Source organism: Artemia sp. Qi Xiang Cuo, chromosome 6, assembly GCF_049724085.1.
Source record: "Artemia sp. Qi Xiang Cuo chromosome 6, ASM4972408v1, whole genome shotgun sequence".
In the NCBI taxonomy this organism is placed as follows: Eukaryota; Metazoa; Arthropoda; class Branchiopoda; order Anostraca; family Artemiidae; genus Artemia; species Artemia sp. Qi Xiang Cuo.
In genome coordinates, this window is record NC_142799.1 from 44,746,590 (window position 1) to 44,756,569 (window position 9,980).

Sequence of the window (9,980 nt, forward strand, 5' to 3'; positions counted from 1 at the left end):
AGTAATTTACATATCCCAAATCATAAGTTTCAGACAGCATTCACCTACGAAATACTAAGAAACCTTAGCTCAGAAAAGTCTGAAATAGCCAACTACTCATCCCAAACTCGAAGTTTTCAGACAACAAACACCTATGAGTGACTAAGAATCCTAGCTCTGAAAAGTCTACAAAGCAAACTACACCTCCCAAATCATAATTTTCAGAAAGGACACACCTATGAAAGGCTAAGAAATCTAGCTCAGAAAGGTCAAAAATAACAAATTAACCATCTCAAATCATAGGTTTCAGTCAACACACACCAACGAAAGACTAAGAAACCTAGCTCAGAAAAGTCAAAAATAGCAAACTACTCATGCCAAACTATTGGTTTCAAACAACAGTCACCTACGAAATACTAGAAAACTTTAGCTCAGAAAAGCCTGAAATAGCACACTAAACATCCCAAATCATAATTTTCTAACAACACATACCTATGAAAGTCTAAGAAACCTAGCTCAGAAAAGTCGAAAATAGCAAACTAAACATCCCAAATCACAGGTTTCAGACACCACACACCTATGAAAGACTAAGAAATCCAACTCAGAAAAGTCAAAAATAGCAAACTACATATCCCATATCATAAATGTCAGTCACTACACACCTATGAAAGACTAAGAAATCCAACTAAAAAAAAGCCATAAATATTAATTTACATATCCCAAATAATAAGTTTCAGACATCATTCACCTACGAAATACTAATAAACCTTAGCTCAGAAAAGTCTGAAATAACCAACTACTCATCCCAAACTCGAAGTTTCAGACAACAAACACCTATGAGTGACTAAGAATCCTAGCTCTGAAAAGTCTACAAAGCAAACTTCACCTCCCAAATCATAATTTTCAGAAAGGACACACCTATGAAAGGCTAAGAAATCTAGCTCAGAAAAGTCAAAAATAGCAAATTAACCATCCCAAATCATAGGTTTCAGACACAACACACCTACGAAAGACTAAGAAATCCAACTCAGAAAAGTCAGAAATAGTAAACTACATATCCCAAATCATAAGTTTCAGTCAACACACACCAACGAAAGGCTAAGAAACCTAGCTCATAAAAGCCTGAAAAAGCAAACTACTCATTCCAAACTATTGGTTTCAGACAACATTCACCTAGGAAATACTAGGAAACCTTAGCTCAGAAAAGCCTGAAGTAGCAAACTACACATCCCAAATCATAGGTTTCAGACAACACACCTCAACGAACGACGGAGGACCGGGGGAGGACCTTTGGGACCCAGGGAGGACGTTTGGGGGTCCGGGGGTCCTTGAGGATTGAGTGGTCTTTTGAGAGCCCGGGGGACCGTTGGGGACCGGGGAGGGCGTTTGGGAGCCCAGTGGACCTTTGGGGACCGGGGGAGAACCTGTGGGGGCCCGGGGACCCTTGGGGGCCGGTTGGCCCTTTGGGTGCCCGGGGGACCTTTGAGGACCAGGGGAGGACCTTTTGGGGTCTGAGGAGGGCGTTTGGAGGATAACATTTCGAAATTTTTACTTTTTAGTTTACTTTTTTTTTGTGGCGCACCTCTGTGCTACATCTTGCGGCACGTTTCCGCGGCGCATCCCAGTGGCGCATCCCCTGCGGCTCTTTCCTGACCCGTGGTGCATCCCTGCGGCGCAGCCGGAGGTGCTGTCCTGGCCCACGGCGCATCCTGGCGGTGCTTCTCTGGCCCGAAGGACCTTTGGGGGCCGGGGGAGGGCCTTTGGGGCACAGGGAGGGCCTTTGGGGCACAGGGAGGGCCTTTGGGGGTCCGGGGGGCAGTTGGGGACCGGTGGAGGGCCTTTGGGACCCCGTTGATCCTTTGGGAGCTCGATGGGCCTTGGGGGGGCCGGGGGTTGGCGTTGGGATGTCGGGGGGGCCCTTGGGGCGGCCGGGGGCCCGTGGGCGCGCTGGGGGGGCCTTGGCGCCCGGGGGGCTTCCTTCGGGGTTGGGTAGGAGGATTGGAACCCTTTGGGGTTGGGTTAGAGGACCTCACAACACTGTTCAAATGAAACTTGTGTATTATAACGACCACAGAGTTTCACCATTAAATTCTCTTCTAAAATCTCTTCAAAAATCATCTTTTAAAATGTCTCTAACTGTTTTGCCGAAATAGTTCCAAAACCTTTCTAAAACAGTTTCACCCAAATAATCCCTAAACGTAATTCAGCGTGTTCCCTTTGTTTTTTGCATCTCTGCGATAATGCATTTCAAATTAATAAGAAACCCGATTCCCGCGCTAAAACAATTCATCGCTAAGATGTTTCTTGGAGAATTGTTTCCATGGCCTTTGGCTATTAATATCCTTTGGAGTTCGACCAAAAGAGTTGTTTCCGAGGCATAGACATTAATGACTTGGATCTATTCCTGGAGAATCGTTTCCAGGCGAAGTTTAAAAATGTCTGACAGGTGATGTCAAGATTGATTGATATGTCACTAAATGGGAATTAATTTGTTGTTTCTAAGGGGAATTATTGATTCACGATAGGTGAATTGAGGTCGACAGCACAGGTGTTTCAAATTCCCAATCGATTACGCAATCAAGTTCTCGGAAACTGTCAGCATTAGACTAAATTGTAGATGGCAGCAGGGGTGAATCGTAGGAGTTATAGGGTCACTTCTACCAAAGACTATGTCAATATAAAACGAACAGAAATTAATTAAAAAAAACTTTTTCCACAAAATAAGTTTTTAAAAGAAAAGTAAAGAACTTCATTAAACAATAAATGAGCAAAAATAAAATAAAATAATCTACCAAGCTCGAAACTACCATAAATCAGCATCGATAAATATATGAAACCCAAAATGAACAGAAATTACAATAAATAACCGAGTCAAACTCAAAACGAGCAGAAATTAACATATGTTGGGCTCAAAGCCCCTATTCCTTCTTAAGGCCAGAACAAAATTTGCACTTTACTGAGAGAAAAATACAAATGAATGTGCATTGTCAGTTTAATATACATATACTGATATTTAGTAATCAAAATGTTAATATTATAATTTCTTAAACCACATTGGTTGACATCACATAAAGAAAGAAAAACGATCAAAAATGGGGTTTTTATAGGCCAAATGAAAATACTGAAAATACTATTTTGTAAAGGTTTTGTAAACCTGAATTTTGGGTTGGTTTTAAAGATGATATTTTTTATTTGTGGGAACATGGTGACGAGTCTCTGGGTTCTTTTCTTCACTTGCTCAACTTCTTGGATCCAAAACTCAAATTTACTTAGGAATCAGAGGTAGAAAAGCGTCTTTCTTTCCTAGATGTTCTGGTGCACCGAAATGATACATGTTTCGAGTTTGGTGTCTATAGAAAACCCACACATAATGACCGTTACTTAAATTATTCCTCTAATCATTCTCCTGTTGCGAAAAGAGGAGTTGTCACTTCTCTAGTTGATAGAGCATTGGCAGTTTGTTCAACACGCTTCTTGGATTTAGAGCTCAACCACCTTAGAGATATTTTATTTGGGAATGGTTATCCAATTAGTTTAATAAATTCTGTAATTGCAAAACAAATTAAAAGATTATCAGATAGTTACACAGAAAACACAAATCAAAGGGAAAATTCAGTTTATCTTGGTCTCCCATACGTTAAAGGGGTTTCAGACCACATTTCAAAAAATCTAAGAAAAAATAAGATTTATACTTACTATAAACCCAGAAAAAGTATCAGGTCCCAAATTTATCAAGGTAAAGACCCTATCCCGATAGGCGAAAACTCCGGTGTCTACAGAATTCTTTGTTCGTGTGGTCTTTGGTATATCGGAAGAACTGATCAGCGACTAACGGATAGTTTAACTTAGCACTCTAGTTCAATTAATAATACACTTAAAAAGCAGAAAAAAACGGAAAATTTTTACTCTGCCCTTGCAGAGTACATTTTTGAAAAACCAGACCATACTATTTTGTTTAATCAAGCTAGCCTAATTTCGCATGACAAAGGTATTGTCCAGCACTACAGAGAAGCTGCTGAAATTTATAAATACCGACTTTTAAGTCTTGATTTAAGCAGAGATTCCGGTGATTTAAGAATAAACGAGTCATATTTCGGTTTTCTCAAAAGTGAAGCCGATACTTTAGTTATCCCTGAAATAAACCTTGAACCACTTTCCCAGTCATATAATCAAACACGTGAACAACCCCTTAGGTCTCAAACGATGTCTGCAAGAAATGCATTAATTAAAATCCGAAATCAGATGACATAGTTTTGCAACTTATTTAATTGCTGGTTCGTTTTGTTTTTGAGTGAATGAATTGTTTTCTTTTCTTTCTCATTTGTTCACTATTATCTGTCGATGGGAAACCATAATTTTTTTGATTTTATGCGAATTGCGCATATTAGCGAATGACTCGCTTTTCTGGTTGTTAGGTATCTGGTTGTAATTTTTATAATTTTTGACTTTTATTGAATTTTATTCATCTTTTAAGTTTTTGGTTTTTTCTTTGGTTTTTGGGTTCTTTTCACATTGACTTTCCGCGTTTGTTTTTTGTTGTGTTTTTCTTCAGCACTTTCCTTGGATACATTATTTCGTTTTGCGCTGAAAAAGAGAGGCGTTTGTCCTCTCGAAATATCCGCTTTGTTGTGTTTTTTCAGGATTTTCATTTGGCCTATAAAAACCCCATTTTTGCTCGTTTTTCTCTCTTTATGTTAATATTATTTGATTTATTAAAGTTATAAAAGTAAAAACATTTGTATTTTTTTCAGTAAAGTTATTTCTGGCCTTGGGAAGGCATTTGGATTTTGAGCACAACTTATGTTAATTTCTGCTCGTTTTGAATTTGACTCGGTTATTTATTGTAATTTCTGTTCGTTTTAGGTTTCATTTATTTATCGATGTGGATTTGTGGTAGTTTCACGCTTGGTCGATTATTTGATTCGATTTTTGCTCTTTTTTTGTTTAATGGAGTTCTTTACTTTTCTTTGAAAAACATATTTTGTGGAAAAATGTTTTTAAAATAATTCTACTAAAAGAGGACTGGAAACGTCCTGTGACACTGTAATGTGTTACATTGATTAATTGCCCCTCTGTCAAATCACCCAGACGACAAGTTGCAATCACAGTGTTTATGTTATAATCTGTACCTTCATCTTATTTTTTCTTGTGTGAAAACAGAAAAGGAATCAATAGAATAACAAAGCAATAATTTTTACTGCTTGGGATATGATGTCAGATATCAAATAGTTCATGGTAACGAATTGTAGGCTTGTAAGCAGTGACACGGCTCAATAGTAACCGAAACTCTAGAAAACCAAGTTTTGTATCAATAGAAACATCAAAAGAATCAGCTTAGACTAGGTAATTAGGACAAACTACTTTGAACCGGTAACTTTTTGGTCTGTAGCCGAATGCTCTACCACGGTGGTATGAACTGTACATGCCAAACAAATAGTATATGTTTACAATAGGGGCAAATTTCACAACTTACAGCCCTTTCTTCGGGGACTAAGGGAGGTCAAGTTATCCCCAAAGGGATAGTTATTTTACATTTCAACTACGTTGAACAAAATTGCTCTCTCAAAATTTTGATCAGATGAGTTATTGTGTAAGGGGCTGGATAAAGGAGGCTAGTTGCCCTCCGATCTTTTTGGTAATTTAAAAGTCACTAGTATTTTTAATGTCTGTTCGAATGAGCCCTCTCCTGATATTCTAGGACAACTGGTTTGATACGATAATCTTTATGGGAAAAACAAAAGAACAAACAAAAAATTAAGCACGTATCTGTAATATTTCTTCTGGCAAAAAAAAATATGAAATTCCACATTCGTGTGGATGGAAGCTTCAAACCTCTACAGTAGAGTTCTCAGATACACTGAATTTAACGGTATGATTTTTATTAAGATTCATTGACTTTTAAGGAGTGTTTCCCCCTTTTTTTAATCAGACAAATTTTCTCAGGCTCGTATCTTTTGATGAGTAACGCTTTACTTGAATCTTAAATACAAGTTTGACTCTTTAGCAAAACTCTTTAAGAACGACTCCTGAAACATTAGATCCGTTTTATTAAAATAAGAAGCTTTTTAAAGTAGTAAAAAGCTTTAGCGTAAAATACCGGGTATTGAGGATGCGGCAACGCTTTTCATATTCGGAATAACTTTTGTTCGTTTTAAGTTTTAATGTTACTCCTTACTTTAAGTTGAATTAACTTTTTTTTATTTAATCTATTAATATGAGCCAAAATTTGTAGCCAGGTCGAAGAAATTTTCCTCCGAGAATGACTGTTTCCTGTAAACAAAAAACTCAACAGCAGAACATAATAGCGAAAACAAAAGGATATGTAACACTGTATCTCAATAAGTTACTTTTGTAATGAGTTTTCTAATAATATGCTATAATAAAGATAAAGTAAGAATAAGTATTTAAACTAAGCAAAAGGGGATGAAAATCCAAATCAGTCACAAATTTCGTATGCACTGACAAGTACATTTCGGGCTGAACACGCAGGCTAACCACAACAGTATGTAGTACCAGCCTAAACAATACGTTGGTGAAAGTAATTTTCGTTATTATGCAGAGGGTTGTAACCAAAATCTCGGTTATCCTTCAGCAGACACTTTCCAGATAAAATATAGTTACAAATAGGAAAAATATAACAAGAGCATAAAATATTACAACACTCAAAGTAACAAGGGAGACCGCCGAGGTTTCATCTTTCCAAAATCGTCAACGAGCTGGCTTTAGTCCAAATATTTTACTAAATCTTTCTCTACAAATATCAAAAGGAGGTGACTGAAAAGATCATCTCCTGTTGTAGACCGCATGAGTTATGGCTCTTAGTGTAATGATGTTCTGTCTGCCGTTTATCTATGCAAATACTGCACTTTCATCAAATCTCTCTCGCATCTTCTTTGTCTTGTATCTTTCACTATATTCAGAATCCTCTGAGCTGCTCATGAGCCTGTTCATCACTAGTAAGATTGATCAGTGTTAGTTGCTCATCATCGTTAGCCTGGAAACATTCAACAACTTTCTCGAACGCCTCGTTCTGATACAAGTTCTGGAGTCGACCAGATTTTTGTTTTCCAGACTGTCAAGGAATTCCACTAAACGTGTTGGGGATATTACATTCCGTTAGAAAGTTTGAGAAGCAAGATTTATGGTAAACTACGTCAGCAATGTGTAGATCGGCAGTGGCCGCAACAATTCTAGTCATCACTACTCTTGACCAGTCAACATTTCTCTTTCCACAAACCTCTCTTAGTGAATTTTGAAAGTCTCTCGTTTTAACCTTCAAACTTTCTTCTTTCTTCTACGTTCTGTAAGAGGTAACTGGCGTAGAGCAAAAGAGACAATCGGATTTGAAGTTGAAATTTCCATACAAATGGGCAGATTCTCGTGTCTGACTTTTGTTTCACATGCGACAACAATGAAAAGTACTGTTCAATAGGTTTCTTGTTTGTGAAGCTAGACCTGCATGACTTATGAACAGGATCCCCAATAACTGCGGTGACATCTTCTCAATTCCTTGATCAACTAGCTTCATTTACCGAGACTGCACCTTTCTCTCTGAAAACAACCTTTCCTTACTCTTCCACTATTTCTTCTTTGCAAATATACGATCCGTATCGACAATTTAAAGTTTAAGAAAAGCTTACTATATACTCATCGTTCAACCTAAAAAGATAAATAAAAGTTTTTATTTTAATTTCAAATAAAGGTGACTTTCATAATCACCGCGATCTAGGACCCCATTCTAGACATCAATTCTGTTATTGTACGCCTTTATATGGAAACACAAATTTCACCTCCTCAAAATCAACCTCAACCTTAAAAATCCTTATTTTTAGTGTGTCTAAATAAAGGTGATTTTCATAATCACCGTGATCTAATACCCCATTCTAGACGTCAATTTTCTTGCTGTAGGCCTTTACATGGAAGCACAAATTTCACCTCCTTAAAATCAACAGCAACCTCAGAATACCTAAATTTTAGTCTGAAGTTCAAATAAAAGTGGTTTTCAGAATCGCCATGATCTATTACCCTCATATAGACATCAATTTTATGGTTATACGCCCATATATTGTAAATTAAAAATTTGAAAATATTTAATATAAGTAAAAATTTTGGGCAAAAAATTGATTCGTTTTTGCGTAATTTGATCTTATTTATTTGTTTTCCTCAACTCATCGACTTTTTCCGTTTATGCTTTTAAAACCTAGAAAAATTTGGTGTAAAACCCAAATAGTAAAACCCAATGCTTTTTGTGCACCTCATGTTCGCTTATATTCATATATTCTTGAGGAAAAAAAAATAATTCTCTACTTTTTAGTTCATTTTGAAAGTGAGCTTAATTTTGTTTTTTATTGTTTGACCTCCTCCCCTAAAAAATTCTTTATGCGTACCTGGACTTGTGAGACCCATAAAAACAGCTTTAGGGTAGTATTCTTGGGGTTGAATTGTGTGAACACTTCTTTTATTTCTGACTTTTCTTTTGGTTGGGAGTTACGATTCAAATTACAAACGGAAAAATGCATATTATGCAAAAATAACTGTTGTTTCGTATAGGAACTGAAGACAACGATTGAAATTTTTTTTTTTTTCGATAAAATAAAAACAAAACAAAAACTCTATTACTCGGAATTGCTTAGATCATTATGTTGGAGCGATGCAAATTTAAAGCTAGAGGAGGTGAGACTGAGACCGAGCCAATCTAAAATATTAGACGTGAAGGGAGCGATTAAAATGATTTTTCGGATGTTTTTAAGAAGCTGGATTTATTAAGATCGTTTTTATTGAAATTTAACAATAAAAAAAATCTAGTTGGTTTTCTTCTTTTCTTCAAAACTCTAAAGTGTCCTGTGTTTATTGATTTGCCTTTTATTTTGTTCGTAGTACCCATCAACTTTTGGTTTAAAACACCAATATTAGCAATTAAAAACAACAACAACAATATAAGCAAAACAGTAGCCTGGGGTTTTATCGACGCACCGGAGGGGGGGGGGGTCCTTCTGTTTTGCAGGTAAACTAGAAGCAGCACTTACAGTTGAATAAATGGGAATTTCCTGAAGGTAAAGATGCATGAAAGTTGGAGGGAGGATTTTTAATGAGATTACGTAAAAACATATTTTGCAAATTATACAGGCAACAAATGTCCCCTCCCCCCTTTAAGTACCGCTCTTGATAGCGAAATTAAGGCACTCTGCCTTGAAAAGAGACTTTACTATAAAAAAATACGTTTTTAAGAGTTGGACGTTACGACATTTTTTCGTCTGGCGGCAACCCTGGCTCCAAGCATTGAGGTAAATAGCCCAAGTCTGTGCAATACAAGATAATTATTGCTTTCGTTAAAGCTCAAGCTAAAGTTTATATCAAAGAGGAGTGGGTTTAGAAGGATGGATTCCCGTATCTCTAGGATTATTTCTGCTTACCAATGAGTTTTAATACCGCTCTTCGCTTTAAGGCAAAAAATTATATTTCTTTATCTATTCATAATCAATCGTAATGTAAACTTTTACAACCTGTTTAAGTATCCTGTTACAACCTTGAGCTCTAATATATAATATTATTTCAGCCTTCCTTAACCGCGAAGAAAGCGCGTCGTCTATTGAATCCAACAAAATGGAAAGTAAGAATGGCAATAGGATGCTTACTAAAGACCTATCCAGGCTTTTATATCCAGATTATGGAACAGCTGGATCTTCAAAAGGATATACTAGTGAATTCATTATGTAATATTTTTGACAAATAAATTTTTGACTTTTTATGTGTTCTTCTGGACTTCAGTGACTACTTAGTATTCTGATCAATGCTTAGTAGCTATGGAAGGATCCCAAATTCTTCGTGATTCTGATACTGATTCTAAATCAAACCCCAATATGAGTCAAATTATGGCTCAAATTAAGTGTGCTGTATTATCAATAATCTTGAAATATCCTTAGCGGAGGGCTTAGAGGCGTGATAACCCACATCCTATACCTGTTGAAGGATATTTTCTGACCTTTTATTTAATTCGTGTC

General features: G+C 36.7%; 1 long non-coding RNA gene across 1 annotated transcript in view; it reads left to right on the forward strand.

The window, feature by feature from the left end:
• LOC148951265 (uncharacterized) overlaps positions 1-9,725 on the forward strand; it is a 67,585-nt gene extending 57,860 nt beyond the window's left edge. Inside the window, exon 2 of the long non-coding RNA XR_016141866.1 lies at positions 9,536-9,725. This is a non-coding gene — a long non-coding RNA (uncharacterized LOC148951265). The remainder of the gene's footprint in view (positions 1-9,535) is intronic.
• The last annotated feature ends 255 nt before the right edge of the window (positions 9,726-9,980 follow it).